Consider the following 22,804-nt stretch of genomic DNA (forward strand, 5'->3'; position numbering starts at 1 on the left):
CTACATCAAGGTTAGGATATTAGAAACATCTAATTACAGAGGTGTTAATTGCTGTTTCTGAAGTTTTTAAGCTCAGAGCAGATATTCATAGATCTCCTAGAAGCTCCCAGGCAAAAGCCACAAAAACTTGGTTTGATATTTGAACATAATAGTAATAATAAAAAAACAATACAAATCAAACCCAAGTAAAAAAACCCTCTTCCTAAATATCACATTCAGACCTTTCTATATACATGCTAAACATTAAAAAGTATTTTAAAAAAATCGCTAGTTTTTAATGGCCTTCTTAAAATTACCTTAAAGCATTGTTCAGAATCACAGATAGGTTTTTCCAGAGACGCAGCTTCCTTGTGCATGGTTGACTTATTTTGCTTAAGGTATAACATTCTGATGTCTCTTTTTGAGTACTTTAGAGCAATTTTCTGAGCAGACTGCATTAACTTGTGCAGATAACCAAAGCATACCTGGTTCCTGTCTGGATTGCACAGTCAGCCTATCATAAATTGGAAAGCGGATGGTCTGCTATTTAAGATTGTTTTCCTTAGCATAATATCAATAATAATAATAATAAAAAACCCACAAACAACCAAACCAGAAAATGTTTCTTGTGTGGTAAGGTTCCTCATGCTCCTGGCTAAAGTAATCCCAGTTATAGTAATGGAGAAAGAACACTCTATTTGTGGTTTCTGTGTGGTTTGTTGTGTTTGGCAGTCAATAAAGATCTGCTCCAGTTCAGAGCCACTCCAACAGTGGTAGAGCAAGCACCAGTGGTAGTAACTACAGATGCCACAGAATGAGCACTGACGCTTTGAAAGTGTACCCCACGCAATTTACACTACGATTATCCGAGGTTGATACTGAAATGACTGGAGGATGTATGGTCTTACCAACATTCCTGCTTACATTTCAATTACAAAAGGAGTCTATTGAAATAACACGGAGCATGACTCTTGAATCTACCATAGCAAGGAAGAGCACAGTTCAAGCGGAAAGGCTTGCTCTTATTTTCTATTTTAAAGCCTTTTGAAACTGCTGTCTTCCTTCTTTCTTTTGCAAAATAAACAAAAGCTTACTCAAAGAGACAGACTAAATACTTGATATTACTTAAGCATAGAAATTTGTATGTCTAATAAGAACATTAGAGCAGATAACAGAAAATCATAGAGGAGAAAAATAGTACAAGATTAATAAATTCCAATTGTTATCTCTGGCCCTACCCTACAAAAATAATGTATAAGCTAAATGACTGCAGACACTAAACTCTAATGGTAAAGTTTGTTTTTCCAGAAAAGGATTGCTTTCTCTTATTGACAAGAACACTGTTAATCCCAGAGAAATTAGACCCTAAGATAAAAATATCCAGAAAGTGCCACGTGCTACCGTGCAGTGACATTTCTGAATTCTATATTTTTGACATCCTGCGTACTACTATAAAGGGCACAAAACCAGAACAGTGTCCCAAATATTCTGTTTCCTTCTTTCTAGAAAGGATAGAAGCAAAACTGGGAGGTTCCTATGGAGGAAGAATGCTTTGTTATTTGTCCTGGCTTCTAGCAGAACAGCTCTGGGTCTCTCTGTCTGATTCTGTTTACAGAGGCAAGACCACAATTCCCCCTTCTGTCTAAGATAATTGGTATGCATGGTGATTTGGAGAAGCAGTTAATGTACGTCTTACAGCTGCTGTATAAAACTACTGTAGCAGTGAATCCCTCAGAGCTGTGAGGAATTCATACTTCTGCGCTCGGCTGCTGTGCCGTCAGCTTTCCAAAATGTGGCAAAGGAAGCTACGTAAACCTTAGAATTACCTGCTCAGTTGGAAACATCTTAGCAAAATACATTGGGTACACCTGGGAGAAACTGGTTTGGTCCAATTTGTTTGCTGGGGTTTGGGGCTGGAGACTGAACACAGAAAGCAAAGACATCAGCTATTAATGTTAAGTCAAATACCTGTGGTGCATAAGAGATGCAGGAGCAAGCACAGAAAGACACAGGGAAGATGGGGACATGGACACTGTCAATCTTTTTTTTTTTTTTTTGTGAGATTTTTCTAACTGAAGAAGGAAGATGTTGGGTCTGCTATGCACAGCATAGTATGGAGGGGGGCAGTCCCTCAGAGGTGGGATTCTGTACTCTGAAGATACTTGCGGTCTAAATCTCAAGAGTGCTTCAAAGCAATGACAGAACAGACATATGTAAATGCTTACAGGTATTTTATGTTTTTATGCAACTTGCTACTTTTCTTATGCAAGTTGAAGTAAAGAGTGGTGGGTTTTGAGCCCTTGTGCCTGTGCTTGCTGAGGGTTTAGAGCTATCTCCCACCACAAAAAGTGCAACCTTGCTCTGCTGTGGCTGGTAGATTTGTAACTTTAAAGTTGAAAATCTGCTGTGAAAGGGAGAGATGAATATTCTTTTGTCAGTGTTATGCTCACCTACATTCCTCCTATATCATATTACTATATGTACAGTAGCCATTTAGCATCCTAGTGAATATTATCCAACAAAATTAGGACTGTAACTTTTTCACCTGGCATGAGTATTTTGATGTTCAGCCTTAAAAGAAGCCTCTAGTGGTTTTTAATCAAACTCTGTCTATATATATAGCTAATTAGTATTGTTAAAATGTTAATGCTTCAGTGGCTGTCAATGTATCCAAGATTTATTTCCATGAAACCTGTCATTACCCTGCCATTTCACACCCTCACGTGGGGTGAATCTGCATCACAAATAACCGTGCATATGTAAATGAAACATTAAAATTACACCATTAGAATTAATCAGTCTAAAAATGCAAATTACAAGATCCCCAATCTCTGAAGCAGTACCCAAGTGAGGGAAGGTGACTGCCTACAACACTACACCATCCGGAGTTTCTCTAAAGTTGCTCAGGACCAATTTATTCATCAGAGAAACACAAAAGAGCCTCAGACCTCCATGTAACTAGTCTGTGGGGACCTTGAAAGGGTGGCAGCATGCTGGCCAGCAGCAACAGGCATTACTTCAGTTTTCAGCTTGATTTTCATGGAGAGGTAGCCATTTTTTCTGGCTGACAGTGTTAACATTTATCCAACTGTCCCTTAATTCTGAATGTCCTGACCCCTGTGAGGTGAGTCAAGGAGGTGAGGGCAACAGCAGGTAAGATACTGCTTGGCTCTCAGGATCAGGGCTCCGTGCCCTGGAGAACTGAGCCGGAGGCACTTGTGTAAATGAATGAGCCTTTCTCATCCTTTTCTTTTGGGATAAAAGCTTGGATTTGTAGTGCAGTGCAGCAGAAACTGTCACCAGCGCTTACGATTGCAGGAGCTGTGTTTCATCACCAACTTTTTTGGGTGTTTTGGCTCCTGATGTTTAAAGCACGATGGGATCCTGGAGGACTGGGTTGTGTGTGATTGAAGAAGTTGTCTGATTTTTTCCTAATGCAAAGGGTGCCAGCTGGGAACACTGGTGTCTGTATGGACAGAAAAGATGTGGTTTCAGGGAAAGGGCTTCCCTAGACTTCCTTAAGAAACCATATAATTGTAGGTAGGAAACAGGATTTTATGTGCACCTGAGTATTTAGTAGGGAATGACCATTACATGCTCTTCATGGCAGGAGCTTTGCATATACAAACAATATCCAACACACAGCAGCAGTATAGCTACTGCAATGTGATAAAAGTGATCTTACAAAAATCAGTGATATTTTTCTCTAAATCTCAACCTGGAAGTGAATACTTGGTGCTTGCATGCGTAGCACTGCTGATTCCCATGGAAGCACATATGGCAGAATGGCGAGAACCAAAAATAAGTATATTCTACCCCAACACTTCTGCCATCTTAAGATCTTCTAAGCTTTCTCAAAAGACCTCAAGAGCTGGTCCATGCCTCTGCCTCAGTCCTGCTAGTCAGACGGAGATGTCAGGAGGGAACCCCAGGTAATTGTCACAAGCATGATTTTTCAGCAATAGTGGTTTGCACCCTTTCAGCTGCCCCACTCACCTCAACCACATGTTGGCTCAGAAGCTGAAGATCATTGTCTATGTTATGGCTAGAGTAAAAGATAGTTTTATTAGTCCTCTGGTCAAATTTTGGATACAATAGCACCACTGTGGCAGTGTTAGGAACTGAGTTTTCAATAAATACAGTACCTCATATCCTTTTTTTAAAAATTTTTTTCTCCAAATGTGATCAAGAATATATACAGACTATTGACGAAGTTTAGAGTGCATCCTTTCCCAGTTTTATGTACAGGAGCAGTAAACAGACAGAAATTTTTATAAAATTAAAAAGAAATAGACTATTATTCTGCCTTCCGAATCCAAATGCCTGAAGCAATAATTTTCAAAGTCTACCATCTGGCTGATAAAAGGCACAGAAGATTTTAGCCAGAAAGCAGAGAGTCTCATAAATTTATGAACTGATGAAAATAGGGTTCATAGCAGAAACCAAATGGTAACCTTAGTTATAGCATTCCTTCACATTCAGATGTATGTGAGTATGTAATAACATACAGCCTTCCGCTGGTCCCTTCTAGGACAATTGCTGTTTAAGACAGCGTACAAATGTGTATAGCCAACAATAGATGTTATAGCTACTGACCGTGGCGATCTCGGTGTCAATCAGCAATCTTAGCTAATATATCTCTAGATAGGAGTCGGGGGAGTAGCAATAACAGACTGACTGACTGCTGCTGGTATATAGGTTTTACAAGGTTTGCTTCCTTGTGTCTATGTGTGTGTCTCTGTACACAGCAAAGCTGAAATATGCAGGTATCTGGTGAACTAAATAAAAGCCGTATCCTTTTGGGGAAGTAGACAGTTCAAACAGTCATTAATGCAGACAATGGAAGTTAGTATTTCCTTTATTATGTACACAGAGAAATCCATGTTAGACAGCATACATTAAGGACCTGGGTTATTGTGGTTGCACACGCATGCACACAGAGAGAAGTATGACAAAGAACTGAGAGCTATTAATTGGGATTTGTGTTCTAATTTATTCTCTCCATGTAAAAAGAAGAAATATGATGCTGATGGCTCCCCATTTTTCCTGTACACAATCTGTCTACAGTGTTTGCCTGCAAAGAGGAAAGGCTACCTTTGTTTCATGTGCATCTGCTCTTGCTACAGTGCAAAAATGCTCCTTTGTTGTGCTCGGCAGCAGGAGTGTGCACAGAGGTGTAAGGAATCTAAGACCCCAGCTTCTACTTTTTATCCCCTCCCCAGTGGATTACACGCGCGGCACAATACAGTAATTAAAAATAGTTACACATGAAATGACCCTGCACCTCATCAGCTCACTGATGTGTCACTTTAAAGACGGACATGCAGCAGTAATTGCTCTGATAAGAAATTTGTCTTTTTCTCCTCTTCGCACCCCTTGCTGTGTGCTCAGGAGAAAGGGGGACCGGCAATACCTCTCCTCACAGCCTTACCCAACAACCCACTGGGGCACTAAACAACCCTCTCCTCCTCTCTGCACCCTTTGTTTAAAGCGACAACTTCAAAGATCTATTCCGTGGGTAGTGGGGAGGGAGGGGAAAAAAAGGGTTACTTACTTACAGAGCAGTAGCGGGCAGTTAATGTCACCTCCTGGACCAGGGACAGGGGGTCACATCCATTAACAAATGTGTAAAGAGCACACCGGCCTGCCTGCAGAAGAGAGCTGTACAGCTAGCCGGGGCTTTCTACTGCCTGTGAAGAAGAGTGGCTCTTCTGATTTCAGCTCTGCAGTCAGTGTTGTGTGGAAGGAGGCTGCTGCTGCCTTCCCCAGCCTAGTGAAACCCCTCTCTATCATTTTACCATATAAGGAGACAAAAGCATCGGAGACACTCATTCTTTTAGGCGCTCTGCAGCTGGCATTCGACACTTTCTCTATTCCAAGGGTGTCGATACTTCCCCCTCCTAAACATCTTGTCTTTCTTGGCCCCCTTCCTAAAATAAGGCTCCCCCTCCCTTCCTCCAGCCTTTGTTTCTCTAAACCCCCGACGCTTATTAATAACATAGCTTTGCTAAACCCGAGGGATCGCGCTTTCCAGAAGGAAAGGTTTTACAGCAGCTCAGACCCGAACGTTTGTAAGGCTCTTCACCTGGCTGAGAGAATGAAGTACTTGGTTAAAACTGGTATGAGCTTTTATTTGCTTTGGCTGTTTTGCCTGCTGCCACTCAGTGCCTTGCCCAGAGAAGAGTGGAACAAGCCGTCTCTCTTCTCCCTGGTGGAGAGGTGCACATTTTTACGAGGCACAAGTGTGCAGGCATTTCTTTACGGGTGTTCAGAGCCCATTCTTCTTTCTCTCCACCCTTCTTTCTTTTCGAGTTCCCCCATAGTGAGGAGGAAAAAGAAGAAAAGCAGGGGAAATCAAGGAAACCAGCGCCTCCCCCCCTTGTGCAAGAGAGAGCCAAAGGAACAGATTGTCCCAGCACAGACTCGGGACCTAGTGGAGAGCCCTGCCAGCGGGCACATGTTAAGGAGAGGGGGAACCATTCATCCCCCTATAATCAGGAACCATTTTTTCTGCTACAAAATCCAATTTCATCTATCAACCATCCTGGCAGAAACACATTCTGCTAATCAAAACAGTGAGGGTCCTGGGAAACCTCCCAGAGGGAAGAATTTGGGTCAAAAGCATGAGGGAGATGTCTGCTTTCTGCCACTTGAGGGATAGGGTGGGGAGGCATTTCAGGGTAACCGCTCAATCATGACTGGGGCTTGCCAAAGGGAGGTACTTTGATTTAAATGCTTTCAACCTTAAGAGAAAGCAGTAGAGCAAAAATGTAAAGCCTATTAGCCCTAGACAGTGCTGCTGTTGGTTTGCATCCAGATGATGCAAGGTAGCCCAGTGTCCTTTTGTGTTGGACACTGGGTCCTGGCACGTGTCTGGGCGGTGCTGTAGGTGTGCATGTGTGTTAGCTAAGGGTTTCTCCTGAAAACCAAACTTATGCCAGAACCCTGACCTGTACTTACTGTCCTCTTGTGCACCCAAATGGTAGTTAGGTATGGAATAGGGATGAAATGTGTTAGTCAGTCATAGAATTTTAGGATCATTTAGGTTGGAAAAGACCTTTAAGATCATCAAGTCCAACTGTTAATCCAGGACTATCAACTCCACCACTAAACACATCCCTAAGCACTGCATCTACACATTTTTTGAACACCTCCAAGGATGGTGATTCCACCATGTCCCTGGGCAGCCTGTTCCAATGCTTAGCAACCTTTTCAGTGAAGAAATTTTTCCCAATATGCAAACTAAACCTCCCCTGGAGCAACTTGAGGCCATTTCCTCTTGTCCTGTCACCTGCTACTTAGGAGAAAAGACCAACCGCTACCTTGCTACAACCTCCTTTTGTGTGGTTGTAGAGAGGGATAAGGTCTCACCTGAGTCCTCTCTCCAGGCTAAACAACCCCATTTCCCTCAGCCGCTCCGCATAAGACTTGTTCTTTAGACCCTTTACTGGCTTTGTTGCCCTCCTCTGGACACGCTCCAGCACCTTGTCCTGGTTTCAGCTGGGACAGAGTTAGCTATCTTAGTAGCTGGTGCAGTGCGGCTCTGATGTGAGAACAATGTTGATAGATCACTGATGTTTTTAGTTGTTGCTGGGTGGTTTATACTAAATCAAGGACTTTTCAGTTTCTTGGGCCCTGCCAGCGAGAGGGCTGGAGGGGCACAGGACATTGGGAGGGGACACAGTCAGGGCAGGTGACCCGAACTAGCCAAAGGGATATTCCATACCATGGGACGCCATGCAGAGTATATAAGCTGGGGGAAGAAGAAGGAAGGTGGGGAACATTCGGCATTACGGTGTTTGTCTTCCCAAGTAACTGTTACGTGTGATGGAGCCCGGCTTCCCTGGGGATGGCCGAACACCTGCCTGCCCGTGGGAAGCAGTGAGTGAGTCTCATTCATTCTTGTTTTGCTTTGCTTGCGTGCGGGGCTTTTGCTTTGCCTGTTAAATTTTTCTTATCTCAACCCCCGAGTTTTACGTTCCTTTCTGATTCTCCTCCCCATCCCTCTGGGTGAGGGGCGGTGGGTGAGCGGCTGCGTGGGGCTGGGTTACCAGCCAGGTTAAACCACGACACAGCTCTGCATCCCCCTTGCAGTGAGGGGCCCAAACCTGAACACAGGATTCGAGGTGCGGCCTCACCAGTGCCCAGTACAGGGGGACAATCACTGCCCTAGTCCTGCTGGCCACACCGTTTGGGATACAAGCCAGGATGCTGTTGTTGGCCTTGGCCACCTGGGCACACTGGCGGCTCATGTTCAGCTGGCTGTCAACCAGACCCCCAGTCTCAGTGCTATTCCAAATCTACAAAAGCACAGACAGAATAAAATGATGGGGAAAGGCCATTCCTAGTTCTTCTATCAGAAGCAAAATCTCTTTCACAGATGTGAGTTATTTCTATGATCAGCAATTTCCATGGGTCCGTCTGTTTATTGCTGCAGCCTTTGCAGTTGCATTTTCAAAACACAGGCATTGTGCCCTGAAGGACTGACTATGGATGTAGGGGATTAACAAGTATGATTCTGTGGCAATTAAAGCTTATTTAAATCAAAGACACTGCACTCCCCAGCCACATGTCCCTGGCTCCTCCCTTGCATTTGCACTGGCACTGGAAGGTGAGTTAAACCAGACAGTGAGCAGTTTTCATGAGCCGTTGAGCTACCATGGAACTGCAGTTATGTCCTCAGAGAGCTGCTAGTTGGGTTTCCAGCCCCATCACTGGCTTGCTGGATGCCCTTGGAGAACACATTGCATCTTTCTGTTCTTTAGTTTCACTGTCTGTAAATATAGAGCTCAGGATAGCCAAACTCTTGTGTGAGTTGTCAGCAAATTTACAAAGGACTCCTTAGAGCATCATAATACTACTACTACTACTACTGATATTTCTTTCTTTTAGCTTAAACTATTACACAATGACCACAATAATAATTTATTTCCAACTTAGTTACAGTTCTTACCTCAGTTCTGATTTAGAAATGGATGTAAAGAAAAATGGGCCCTGAAGGTGATTAGATTTGGGCTATTTGAGTCAGTTTATTTCCAAACCTTTCTAAAACAAATTAAATATTCTACATTTTTTTCCATTTTTCTCAATTTCCTTATTTTCATTTCCCCGTCTGTCCATTGACAACCACTGCAGCAACTCTGCCAGAGATTTTTTGATGTGACCTGCTGGAAAACAAGACAAGTGTTTTCCAGAATTGCAAGTTGAAATATATACTGGTTTCAGCTGAAATGGTTTAGTTTAACTGTTGCAGATCATGGGTTGACTTTAAGAAAGTGAGGTCATTTTTGTCTGATTTAATCTAACATCTCTGACTCCTTGAAGGCAGAAAAGCCCGTGCCAATTTAAAACCTGATGATCTGTGGGCTCACTATGGGACTTGATGCTCAGCAGCCACATCAAGTCTGCATGGAGCTGTGAAAGGGATGAGGGAGAGTTACCAGGCAGCTCCTTCCTCATCCCATGATGTGGTGTATGCATTCCATCAGACACAACCAGGGAAGGCAAAAGGAACCTCTGACCTCATCCTCCTTCAGTAAGTCCACTTCACCTTTTTATCTACCAAGTAAATATTTATCTGTGATTGGTGAAACCCGACACATCCTCTTTCCCACCAGCGTCAAATCCGCCAGGGGTGAGTGGAAGAAAACGAGATTTCCTTAATTGTCAGGGAGATGGGGAGGAAAAAGCAGGGTTTTTTTTTTTCCACTGGCATATTTAATGTTTAAGTAACTGAGCCACCCTTCTCCACCCCAGCCCCCCCACCCCCCCACCCCCCCTTGCTTCTCTGATCAACCCAGCACAGATCAGCAATCTTCAAGGCTTCAGAGGAGAAAATACAAGGAAATCAGGGGACAATGTTTCTGAAAGGGTGCTTAAATTTAAGGTTGAAAATTCAAGTACTGTTCAGTACCATCCTGTGACTTAGAAATGTACTCTGTGGCTTATATATGTAGCATTTATGTAGCATATATTGCTTGTTCTTCAGTGGCCTGTGTGCTAAATTTAATGGGTTTAATTCTACATGGAGAATGCCATACCTCACATATGGGAAACAAGATGGAAAAAGTATCATTTTCATAGCAGGACTTTTCAATGATTTTACTAATCCTTCAGAAATCTCACTTCAGCTACTGGGTTGATGCTGGAATAACTACAGTTTCAGCACTGATCCTTTCTGGCTGAAGAGAATGAATAAAGAAAAATAGTGGAAAGAGGCAGCTGGAAGTGGAATATTTCTATTTCCCCCAGTTTGACTCACAGAGGAGTTTAGTGTCTCTGAGAGGGCAGGGGAGGTGGAAAGTTACACTTTTAGGTTTGAAAATGGCTAAGCTACTGACTGATTCCTTCCACCATTATTTTATCCTGGAAACTGTTTATTTACTTTATCAGAATTCAACTAATCCCCTTTCTGATGCTGGAACCTGTGTAACACAAGCTTTCATTGAATATGAGAGGGTGCATTTAGGAGAACTGCTATTTTTGGCACTGCTGCTTAGGAAGTAGTGTAGACTCATGCAGACATTGCATTTGAGTTCATTAAACCTAAAATAACAGCCAAGCAATATTAAATCTTCCTGAAATTTCATTCTCATAAGATGTTCTTAGATAGGTAGTTTTCCCCAAGCATATGAGGAATCTGCAAAGGGTAAAAAGATTTTCTTTAATGTGCATTTTCTCTCCCCGTTCAGTCTCCTAGTCACAAGGCTTTTTGCAATATTCTGATCTTCCTTTCTTCCCCTGGGTGACTCGATACTCAAGTAGAAATACTCAGCAGGTAAGAAATATCAGAGTTGCACAGATTCTGATGAAGGAATTATGGATACCTTTGGACAATCCATTAAAACCACTGCAGCCAAGGCAGATAGGGAACTTAACATGAAGTGAAAGTCTGTCCACTTTGGGTTGATGCAAGACTTCTTTTATTTTTGGAAGGATGTTTAGCCTAAATCAGTATAAAATGCTTAGTGTTTTAGAAACTCCAGTTGAATCTGGAAAAAAAAAGTTTCTATGTTTCCTTTTGTAATGTGTTTGAATAATTTTCACATACAGCCTTAAACTGTTTTCTTCAGTGAATTTATAGAAAGGTGCCATGGCTCAGTAGCACTGAGGAACTTCTGGTTTTGTATATGAAAAGTTGTCTTCTGAAGGGTAATATATTGTTATGTCGTAAGATAGATGACATGATTCAAATTCAAGGGTGTTTCTGTGACAGCATGGTCTGGGATGGAGCTGAAAGCAGTTTAGACCATTATGGTCTAATTAGACCCTTGGACAAGGATTTTGTTCAGTTTTTGAAGTTAGTCAGGACCTTGTTTTCTATCCAGTTAGCCCCAGTTTCATTCAGAGAAATCTATCTCTTGAAAGAGATGCCTCAAAGGGAATGTGGCAGTGAGACGCTGGTCAACATGCCACTGTCTGTGTAATTGCTCCTATGCCCCTTTGTCCATGGACAGTTGAGATGTAGAGATGGTTTGCAATGGATGACCCAGGCAGAAAGACAGCCATGTCCCTGCTGCTTTCCTTTATTTCAGCTGGGCAGATAAACAGCTCTTGACACTGATGAGTGGTGGAGCATGAATTGAAGGGAGAACAGGGGAGAAGAGCTGTGGTGCTCAAGGAGGGAGCAGACAGCACACCAGAGGAAACTTCAAGGAGCAAGCCAGAGTTTTAAGGAACTGGTATCTGCTGAGGAAAATCCCTCTTGGTGACAGCTGGGTTTTCAACAGCTTGGAAAGCTGAGGCACCATGTTACAGGACTGACAAGTCCTTCACTGGACAAGCATCATCATGATCAGAGCCACCCCAGGTCCTCACAGATTAAAAGAAGCCCAAAAAGCCATTGCAGGATAAAGGCAGTGCATCAAACAATTCCCCAAGCAGCAGGTGTCTGTACCATGTGGGCCAGCTACCCTGGAGAGCTTTCACTAGGCTGCTAAGCAAGTGAAGATGAAACCATGAAGAGTTGTAATGAAGCCAGTGGAAAGCAACAGTTCTTGTGGAATGTAGTCTTTTCCTTCCCTGCTTTCCCCAACATTCTTTCTCCTTCTTTCAGCTTGCTAGGAAACAGATGGTGCCTCTACTTTTAAGGAAACAGAGTGAAACATTTTGATCTTTGCTGTCCCCACACCTCTTTGGACTCTAGGCATTCCCTAAGCCCATCAGCTCCACAGTTTGTTCATCTGAAACCAGGGACAGAGAGCTTGATGTCACATCTTTGGAAGTGCTTTGGGATCCACAGACAACTTCTAACAAGAGGTGAATGGTCTTTGGAAGCTATGATTCTAAATGATGATAGTGCTGAGATCTATGTGGAAAAGCTGTTGCTTCTTTCCTTTCCTCTGGATTCAGTTTGATTGCCATGTGGGCCCCTGACTATGACAGATGGGAAGAGGCTTTTGGGTTCCCTACCCCTACGGGTGGAACATGGGATGTCAAATTACTACAGCTTGCAGTAATTGCTGGTCTTCTGAACTGGCAAATACTACCCCTTAATTTAGGGTTTTATTCATTTCAGGATAATCATGATTTATGGCTCCCTGTTTCAGACACATGAAACACTGTGATTGTTCCAAAAAACGAATCGCTCTGTGTTTCTGATAGCACGAGACATGCAATTCTGTACAAAATAGTTCACATTCCCTGCAGTGTTCCCAGCACGCTCCAGTGTTTTATGCAAAGTCCCCTTTCCAGAATCCTCCCCCTCCCACTGCCCCACTGCTCATAGCTTCTTCTCCAAAACTTTACTTCTGTGTGAATAATTTTCTTCTTCTCCCCATGACGCTTTTTCTGCCTGCATCCTTGACATTTTTTTTGACCCTCTTGAAATAGCCAACAGCAACATTTGTAACTACCATTCTCCCTTATCAGCTAGGCAGAGTCCCTGTGAGCTTCTGAGTAGAGAGGTTTGTAAAATGGGGCAGTTGACAGACACCTCAAGAACTTTATCTAACTCATTCCCAAGGCAGGAGTGACAACATCCAACTCATTTTTTGTCTAATTTGCCCTCAAGGATTAGCATTAGGACTCAACAACCTCCAAAATCAAATGAGCATGTTTTTTCAGTATAACAGAAATGTGAAAAGGCAAAAAGAAAGAAGAGATTGAGACTAGAGTTTTCAGTTTAACATTCACGCCTGTAAAGGATGACTAGTGTGAGGCAGAACCTGTAATTTGCAGGTATTCGTATCATGCCATAGCAGTATGAGAAATGCTGAACAGAAGGGTTCTTCCAACTTGTTACCTTGTTCTTGGGGACTAAGAAGTGTCTTGGGAAAAAAGTGAGAATAGTCTGTAATGATATCTCTTCATAATACTCTCCCAGCCTCCAACAACTTTTGGCTCAAAGATTTCTCAACTTGGAGGCAGTATCCATACTGAATATCACTTCCATGAACTCGCGTAGTTCCCTCCTGATCCCCTGAAAGGAAATTCAGAGTTTCCTGGAACAGGTAGCTCTATGTTGTTAAAGAACCATCTCCTTGTGTTCATTTTGAACATATTACCTCATCTGGTGCCTCTTAGGTCTTACATTTTCAAAGATAATGAGCAACTGATCTTTATTCATATGCTACAGGCTGTTCACGTCTTTGTCAATCTTTATCGTATGTCCCCTCAGCCATCTCTCTACTAGGCTGGAGAATCCCAGCCTACCTAGTCACTCTGTATGAAAGCCACTCCCTATGTTTTATCATCCTTCCCCAAACTGTTTCCAATATGGCATTTTGCTTTTTCAGATGAAGTGGCCAGAACTTTAACATTCTATTTGCTTTTTGGCTGTTTTTGACACTAAGTAGGTTTTTTTTGTAAACCTATATAACCCCCAAATTTCACACCCAGGTGGTCAGTTCAGAACCATTACTTTATAGCTAAAGTTCCATTTTTCCCCACATGCTATGCTTCATGCTTATCTACATTCGGTTTAAGATGCTGTTCCAGTGCCTACTCATCCTGTTGCCTAAGAGCCTTCTGTTTCTGTCTTAGAATTTCCACTAATAATCTCCTGTTAATCTCCCTTTACTGTAAGAACTGCCTGTTTATCTTTCAACTGATTTCATACAATACGTGCAAAGATTTTTCCTCTTATCCTGTGCTGCTGACCTGTTTTTAAGGGATTTTGGTGAGGGCCCTTGTTGAACACATGGAAAAGCACAAATATGCAGATCTCCTGTATCTGTATGTTTATCATCTTACAGGAACCCAATGGATTTGTAGTGCGTGATTTCTATTTACAAAGCTGTATTGAATTTCTCCCAATGTATAGTATTTATCCATCTTCTCTATTGTGTGTAGTAATTTCTACTCAATTGATTAGTGGAAATTAATCAAACTTACCAAACTGTAATTCCCCCAGTTTCTCTTGGAACCATTTAAAAAGGTTGGCACCGTATTAGTGACTTTCAGGTGCTCAGTTCTAAGCATGTTTTAAATAAAAGGCCATGCACTATTATTGTTTCAGCTAATTCATCCTTGAGTCCCTTCAGATCTCATGGGTGAACACCATCTGGTTCTAACATTTTCTTCCTATTAATTTTGTTTATTTGTTCCATACCTCTTCTACAGACATTTCAGCTTGAAATAGACCTTCTGACAATCCCCATAAGGAAGTGTTCTGCTGCAGGAAACGCTTCAAGTTCCTCACAGCAAACACAGGAGTGAAAAAAATTATTTAGCTTTTTCTGTTACAGCCATGTCTTCCCTGAGGATTCTTTTTGTACCCTGGTTATTTATTGGCGCTATCATTCCCCAAACCTTTCAACTTGCCTAGCGTTCAAAAGACATACGGTTGTAAATCACTTCCCAGATTACTTCAGGCTTGTAATATTTTGATGTAATTAGAAACAGTCACCCTCTCCAATCTGAATGTGATTGGGGACATCCTGTTTTGCAGAAAGATCCTTCTGTATGGCAACAGTTATTTTTCTGCTCAACTACTGTTTGTATATACTACAGATAAACTGAGAGGGTCTGAGACGTAGGCTCAGACATATATTATAGTTGAAAATATGAGCTTAGATCGCACTTTGAAGTAGAGTCCTTGCTGTTGATCCTCTTAGGCCTCTGCTTACTTTGAACTCTGTAAGTGCTCAGGCCCTTTAAATAATAGGATTAAAGTAATCATTTAGTTGCTGATGTGAATTTCATGTCTAACACTTCACATAGAGCTGAAAAAATATACCATCCATTGTTAGCCTGATAGATGTATGGATTGTGTTTGTCCCTACCAAGTTTATATTCACATGGCTGTCTAGTGGAGTTGCTGTCTTAATGTGAATGAAATTCAAATGTTGTAAAATGAAATAAAGGCTTGTAACAATGGCTTGCCTTGAAGATAATGTGTCTCGTGTTGGAAGGTAAGTAATTTTTTTGAATTGTTAGAGAGGAGTCAGAAATAACAGTATGAAGCAGCACTAGTCCTTTCATTTATCCCTACTGGCTAACTGTAAAGTCTAGTGAGTCCTTGCTGGATTGCTACAATACAAATGCCTTACACGACTGAGCACTGTCCGCATGGCTGGATGCTCCCCGAAGAGCTGGTCCACAGTGATACTGACTTTTCCTTATATCAAGAAGGATTTCCAGGAATGCAGACTCCTCATTTGTAAGGAAGAGTTCCTAACGCTTGGATGTCCAGAAAAAAAATGCAGGGAAAGGGCTGGTTTGTCTGTCAGCAGACACAGCACTGGCAGGCAGAAGAAACTTCACTTGCAGGAGAGGGCAGAGGAAGACCTGGGAGGAAGGCAGGCTGCTCTGCTTGGGTGCCGTGCCCACGCTGCTTCTCCTGCCAGCTTTCTCTGTGAGCATGCCTCAGACCCAGAGCTCTGTGCTATTTCCTTTAGCAATCATGCATCCACCCTGCATTTGCATTTGTAAGCGCAGGGGGAAAAGGCAGGAAAGGGGGCTTGGCTGTAGGTGCTTGGGCAGGTATCCAGGTTGAGCCTGTTCACAAATCTTCTCACAGCAACTGGCACTACCCACAACTACCTGCACAACCGAACGCTCACCCTTTCCAGGCACAATGAGCTGGAAGTGCCAGTGCCCTTCACATGCTAGGTCTGTGCTAATTCAGCTGCTCTCATTCAAAAGATCATGAAACCATTACCAAAAGCAGTCAACCAGGAGGAGTGGCAGAGTCTAGTAGGAAGCAATGATAACAGAGAGAGGAATGGCTAGGACAAAGGGAAGACCATGCACTGACCCAGATGATCCCCAGGATGCAGGCTGGGTGCTCCTGCTCATGGTGGTGGGAGAGGGTGGTGTGGCCACACCACTTCTTTGTGTGCATTTTGACACTGGAAACAAAGTGAGGGCTGCTGAAAAGAAATGGATGGATGAACAAACTTCCCTTGCATATTGCAATCTCCTTGCAGCCTCCTTGTGCCCACGACAGGGACATCTTCTCAGGGGTGACCTCATCACCCATTCCTGTGGCCCCTCTGCCTTCCCTGCCTCCATTTATACCAGTAGCTTGTGTTGGCCCAAACATAGCAGAGGATGGTCCACACTGTTCAACTCTAAGTGCAGCCCCTGGTCTGGTTGAGCCCAAAGCCCCCATCACCCTCCCAAAGGGTCTCTGGCATGGCCCAAGACTGGCCTGCTCAAAGGACTGCTCCTAACAAAAGGGTGGATGTGTGCATCTCATTTTGCCTGGTAAGACAGTGTAACTGTGTGGACATCAGCTGTGCCAATACTAGTTGGTCTCGGGACCAATATTTTGTTATAAATCAAAATGTTTCTGAGACAGAACTAGCTAACAGAGAAACATGACAGTAAATCAGATCAACCTATTTTCCACAAGGTTGTCCTAAGATGTCTGTGGTTTGGTTGATGTTGTCTGTTCTTCTATCTCACACACCATTTGTTCCTCAGGATCAGGAGAAAGCCTTTTTGGCCCACTCTAGTCCTTTCTTGAATCTTTTGCTGCTTGTAGTTCTGTGGTCCCTTGGTCTTCAGACCTGATAGAGCATGGACCTAAGATTCTTGAAACGGACAGTTTTGTTGTTTGTTTTTCAACTGTGTGCAAAGGTGCCAACATCTGCACCAACTGCCTTCCTGAATTCTGTCTACCTAAAGATCTTAAGCAGAACTATATGTCTTTGTACTGTGCACACCATATACTATGTTCATGTAATCAAGTCCATATAATGACACCCTCTTCTTAGCCACCAGTATTCCACAGCAACAAATAACTGTATCTAAGACACTAATTGCACTAATAAATCTAGATCCTCCTTAGGTTATGAATCTGCAAGTTATTGAACTGCAAGACTTAAGTAAGGTGACACTACAAATAACACCGTGGCTTGATTCAAGGTTGTGAATCGTTAGGTAGACAAAGAAATGTGAATATTATTACTGTGAAGTTCAGAAATGCTTCTGCAGCCAATCTTAGAGGTGTCAGAGTAAAACTTACTGAATTTGATGAGACAGAGGGTGAAACAGTTTACAAATGAATGACCTTGGTAGCAGTCCTGATAAGAAGTTCCAATTGCCTTTTATAATAGGTTATTTATAATGATTGAATATTTTCCCATTGATTGCCTAACTAACAAACTTACATAAGCACCTTCCATTAACAGTGAAAGCTCTGTTCTTTTTCTCATTTTAAATGGTTAGTCTAAAATGAGAGACACCAGTGTCCTAGCTGGCTGATTATCATTGTTACCACAGTCACACTGATGTTTTTTGGAAGCAGTTAAGTAAAAATAACTGGAATACAAGTCTAACTTACAGCATCAGATCAGGAAAGTACAGTCTCATGCAAAATCTCTTTCCACTCAAGTTTTCTACAAAAGACAATTTTTCCATTGCAATCTCAAATTTTTCAAAGACCTTCAACTTTGCACTAAGAAGTGCATTGAATTGAAACTTTTTGAGGTAATGTTGGTTGGAAAGACTATTCCCATTACAAAATTTCAAACAGGTTTGTGTCATTTTCTGCCTGCAGATGAGAATGGATGGTCTAGAAAACCATCATTCTTCAGTCCCTCCTCCCAAGTTTCTAGTCTTTTTCATAATCCTTAATTTCTAAATAAACTCTTTCACATCATTTTGTTCTGAAAGGCAAAGTCATTTCTGCAGACTATTGCTCTCTGTCACAGCCCTACCAAGCAAGGAAAAATTCCTAATGAAATATTTCCACTTCCTACAAGGGGTCTTGTTTCCACCACAAGCACTTCCCATTCATCTGATGTGCTCCTTCTGTGCCTTGAGTCCCACTTCACACTTGCAAGCAAAGTTTCAGGAGGATAGCCTTGGTTCACCTCATGAATCTCCAGAGAATGCCCCAGAACATATCAATACATGAAAACCAATACAAGAAGCAAAAATGACCAAGGAGAAAAATGAGAAGTAAGCTCAACCCAGTTCTTTTTCCAGAGTCTACATTACTAAAGTACCCCGGTTTATAGAAGTGGAAAGGAGGGGAGAGTTTGCAGGTAGTAGTTATGGATTTTGATAATAAAGTCTGTTCTTTGATCAATTAAATGCTCTGTGTAATATTTGCAAATAACCTATAGTAGCATCCAACTCACCCCATTTTAACTGACCAAATGTTAGCTGACCCAAACAAGTCATCCATGATCCTGCTACAGTGGATGGAGAAAGAGGGGTGCTTGCGAGGGGCGATTTGTTAGACACCTGTTGAGGATGGAATGAATTTCCCTATAAATGTGCTTTTCCTTCCACATCGAATCTAGAGGGAATCCAGCTGTCTAGGTCAGACAGACTCCTGACCTTGGATAGCTAAAGCATGGCAGGTTTGTCCAGGAAGAATTCATACACCTGAATTCAGCCACTGTCTTTCCCCCTACCTAATTGAGCAGAACTGGACACGTTGCTCATGTTGGCTAGAAGATTTTTTAGGCAGATGAAAGGAAGAGAGAGTAGAGTCTCTTTCCAAGACTTACTTGTTGGAGCCCTGGGTCACTGCAGCCCTGATCTGGGTCTCATAGCCTGCCAATCCTCGCCACACTTCAGCACTTGAGCCTTCCCTCACATCTGGCCCTTGCTTCTGCTTTCTGAATTAGGAAAAAGTGCTGCTTTTCTCCCCTAAAAGGATGTTGAGAAAAGAAATACTTGACGATATGAAATGCAGGCCATATGAGTACATAACACACAGTGTGCTTAACCTGTGCTTATGTGAATTCTTGAGCTGGGGCTTGCACCCAGAAGTCGAAACCCACAACAAATAGTTTATTCTGATAGCTTCCTCTTTTTTATTGTTCTGTACCAGGAGTGCCATGCTAAACAGTGTTAACACAGCTCTCTTTTTATATTATAATAATTGTCCTAACCCCTTGAGTGTCCTGCTGCCTTCTGCACCCAACACCAGGGGCTGTGGGGCATATTGCAGTCAATGGATTTCATGCATAGGAAATTAGGTTACTCAGCATTTAAAAAATGGGACAAATAACAGAATAACGGGCTTCTGTGTTGTGGCATCTGTAGATTGCAAGTATGCCTGGTTTTGTATGGTAATCTCTAGGCATGCTGGGCTTTGCTTCCCTAGCTGCAGACTACCAAAAAGGAGCACTGGTCAATGTTACCTACTTCCCTCCAACAGAAAGCATGCAAATTTCTAGTGAGACTTTGGTGAAAATCCTTAAGATTGACAGGGAATATGCTGATCTGAAAGGCCACTGGCTTTGTTTATGAAGTGTGTGAAACGATTTCTGACCCCATGTCTGTGCCCATTCTACTTCCATGACAAAATGGTTTTATAAAGTACTTATTTTCCTATTTTAAAGGAGAGTTTTCCTCTGGTTTGTTGTGGTATGGAAGTTTCACAGAGACAGCAGGAAAAATGTTATAAAAGGGAACCTGTACAACTGTCTTCACACAAAACATTACCAAAACTATAAAGGGAAATGGGGAAAATACTTTTTATTCTAGCTCTTTCAGTTTCACTTCTTCTTGGTGGCATGTGTTAATGGTAGCCAGAAAATCAACCTGCAGCAGAAACATGTTGAGTTTTATGAAGTTGATGGATCCCTTGAAAACCTGTATGGTAGTGCTCCTTCCATGTTTATGTCAGAATGAGCTGAGGAAAACCAGACAAAATTGCTCCAACCGCTTTCAGAAAAACTAGGACTCTGTATAATATGACCTATGCTTCTCAAAGCTAATCAGCATTAGATGATGAACGTTGTTGAAACAGCCTGAGATTTATCAGCATGAAACTGTACTCACTGTGATATAAAGCCAAAGATAAAATGTTGCAGCCAGTAATAATTCATTTCACCGAAAAACAACTGTGTCGGAATGCCTGTGCTCTGGTTAGACAATACACAGCTACAGAAAAAGGAAAACTGGTAAGAAAAAAATGTGAAAACGTGCTTTGGTGGTGCCAATCCGCACAAGTGTGGCATTATTAAAGTTAGAAGGAAAAGGAGGAGATGTGAGCTTTGCTAACATCAGTGGATGTTTCTGAGAAAACTACCATTGATTTAAGGGGGCCAAGATTTCACCCCCAAATCAGTATTCACATTCCCTTCCTCCTCTGGTTTTCTTCCTTGTAAAATGGCCTTTTACATTTTCTCTATTAAAGAAGTGTTTGAATGAGTCTGCCCCCTCCCAGCCTCTTGCCAGCTGCTATCAAAGGTCTGCCTTGTTCTGGTGGCTTGCTGTTTGGAAGGGAAAAAGTAAAGTTATTCATCCATTAATCATATTTTCAAATGCTAGGTAAGAACAAAGTATTATTGTTGGAAAGACTGCCCTTAGAATGGGTTCAGTTTGGGAACAGGCTTCGGGTCTTTTTGTTTTATTTAACTTTTAAATTCAAATCCAGTGAAAAATCCCTGCATTAGTATGTATGTTACTCTATTTTTTCAAGGTAAAGATCTTTGGCCAACATATATATTTTTTAAAAATCCATAATGTTTTGCTGCACATGACTGGAATGCTGCTTCTGCTTCTTGTTTTTAAGAGGGAATACTGTTAATACAGCAGTGGTGATACTTTAATACTAAGTGCAGAAACAGAACAATTTTGTTATTTTTATTGTTTTAGCCTGAGGCTTGGATGATAGACAAAGAATCTGAGGACATGAGAAAATTTCTAGTATGGGAGAAGTGGGACTACTCTATAAAAAAATATTAGTTTTGTACACAATTTCTTTATTGCACAATTTAGTGTGGAAGCACATCAGTTTAGCTTGATAGGAGGATCTTGGCAAAAACAGACCAAATGGAACAGTGGGTCCAGCTAAGGCAGCTGCCAGCTCCCACTGGTGGCTTGCTAAAAGTCAGTGCTGCACTCTCTGGTAGGACCACTACCTCTAGGCTCCAACCAACACACAAAACTCATCTCACCAGTGCTAGGGAGCAGGAAATTGGAGCTCTGTGCAGATCTGAGCAGAACAGACCACGGTCTAGCAGCAAGACTGTTAATGCTGGAGAACAGAGAGACATGTGGAGACACCAGCTGCGATGTCTGAAGACATTAAGCCTCCCAAGGCTTCCATGCAGGGACAGTAAGCCTCAAGATAAAACAGGAGTGTGTGCAGACGATTTGGTATTTTACATTCCTTTCTTCTTCCACTGAAGTTATGTGCTGTTCTTCACATGAAAGGTGGGGCAAGCTTGTTCGTAAGTGTGCTATGTTGGCACTATCTAAGCCTGCACCAGCATAAGCTTGGAGAACTCAGCCAGACAAGACATACTAACTGAGGTTTTTCACCATGGCAGCAGGTCCCCATCACAGGTGAGGCTGGACACATGTGGGCACCCTCAGAGGCCATGTCTGTACTTATAAATTGAACAGGACCACAGGATGCTCCCGGGCATTGAGACTCTGTCAACCGTGCTGGTTTGTTGTCCAGATGCCTGCTAAGGCTTTCCCATCTGGGGATGGCTTGGGAGCAAATCCTGTCCCTAGGACATGTTTTGGATGTGGCCACTTGATTTCAGAGGCCAGGAGTGAGTAATGGCCTGGGCATGGCCCCAGGGATGATTCAGTTCCACCTGAACATGAGGAAGAACTCCTTTACCTTGAGGGTGACGGAGCCCTGGGACAGGCTGCCCAGAGGGGCTGTGCAGTCTCCTTCTCTGGGGACATTCAAAACCCGCCTGGACACGACTCTGTGCAACCTGCTGTGGGTGACCCTGCTGTAGCAGGGGCTTGGACTGGGTGATCTGCAGAGGTGCCTTCCAACCCTGACCTTCCCGTGATTCTCTGATCTCCTGCAGGAGGGTTGCCAGGCGTATTGCATGCACTGCCATGACAGAGCCCAAGAGACAGCCCTGGGACCGGACCCAACATCTCCATGTCCACTGATCTGATCAGCACCTCGTGTAAACACCCACCAGAGTAAACAAACTCTGATGCAAAATGTGATAGCTTTATTCTCAAGCTAAAAGTAAGCAAATATTTCTTACCTTTGTGTTGTGATCCTTGGATTAAAAAGCCTTTTGTTGTAAGAACGTTTAAAGTAAAAATGCATGTATAAATGCATCCAAACAAATGTACGCACATGCACAAACAATCTTCTTTTTCCAAAGAGGTCTTTTATTGGCTTCATTTGAAAATTAATGCTCTCATGAGATGAGGTTAAAAGTAATTTAAAGTAACAATAGCTTGATAATTAGCGTTTGGCAGTTATTGCTCATGCTGTTTTACAGGCTAGTTCTGACAAATTCCTGCTTTGACACCCAGTTGTGTTTCAGTGCTTTTTCCCTTTTCCCACAGCTGCTGTAATCGATAGCAAGTAATTGTTTAAAACATGAAATCAGCAAGCATCTCCTGTAATTTCCCTTCCTTTCTTTCATGGCCATTAGGAAATGGTCTGAAAGAGAGGGGGAAAGTAAAATGTTCCCTCTGTTCTCTT

At 42.4% G+C, this 22,804-nt stretch overlaps 1 protein-coding gene across 6 annotated transcripts in view; it reads right to left on the reverse strand.

The window, feature by feature from the left end:
- FHL2 (four and a half LIM domains 2) overlaps positions 1–22,804 on the reverse strand; it is a 63,554-nt gene that overhangs the window by 20,981 nt on the left and 19,769 nt on the right. For 2 of the 6 annotated variants that reach the window (XM_027782606.2, XM_027782351.2), the window contains exon 1: positions 5,534–5,709. The exons of 2 other annotated variants lie outside the window; for them this stretch is intronic. The gene's annotated coding sequence lies outside the window, so the exon portion shown is untranslated. Of the gene's footprint in view, positions 1–5,533; positions 5,716–22,804 lie in introns of those variants that run through there. 2 more of the 6 variants (XM_027782396.2, XM_027782549.2) reach the window with 2 other exon arrangements.

This window comes from Falco peregrinus, chromosome 4 (genome assembly GCF_023634155.1).
Source record: "Falco peregrinus isolate bFalPer1 chromosome 4, bFalPer1.pri, whole genome shotgun sequence".
In the NCBI taxonomy this organism is placed as follows: domain Eukaryota; kingdom Metazoa; phylum Chordata; class Aves; order Falconiformes; family Falconidae; genus Falco; species Falco peregrinus.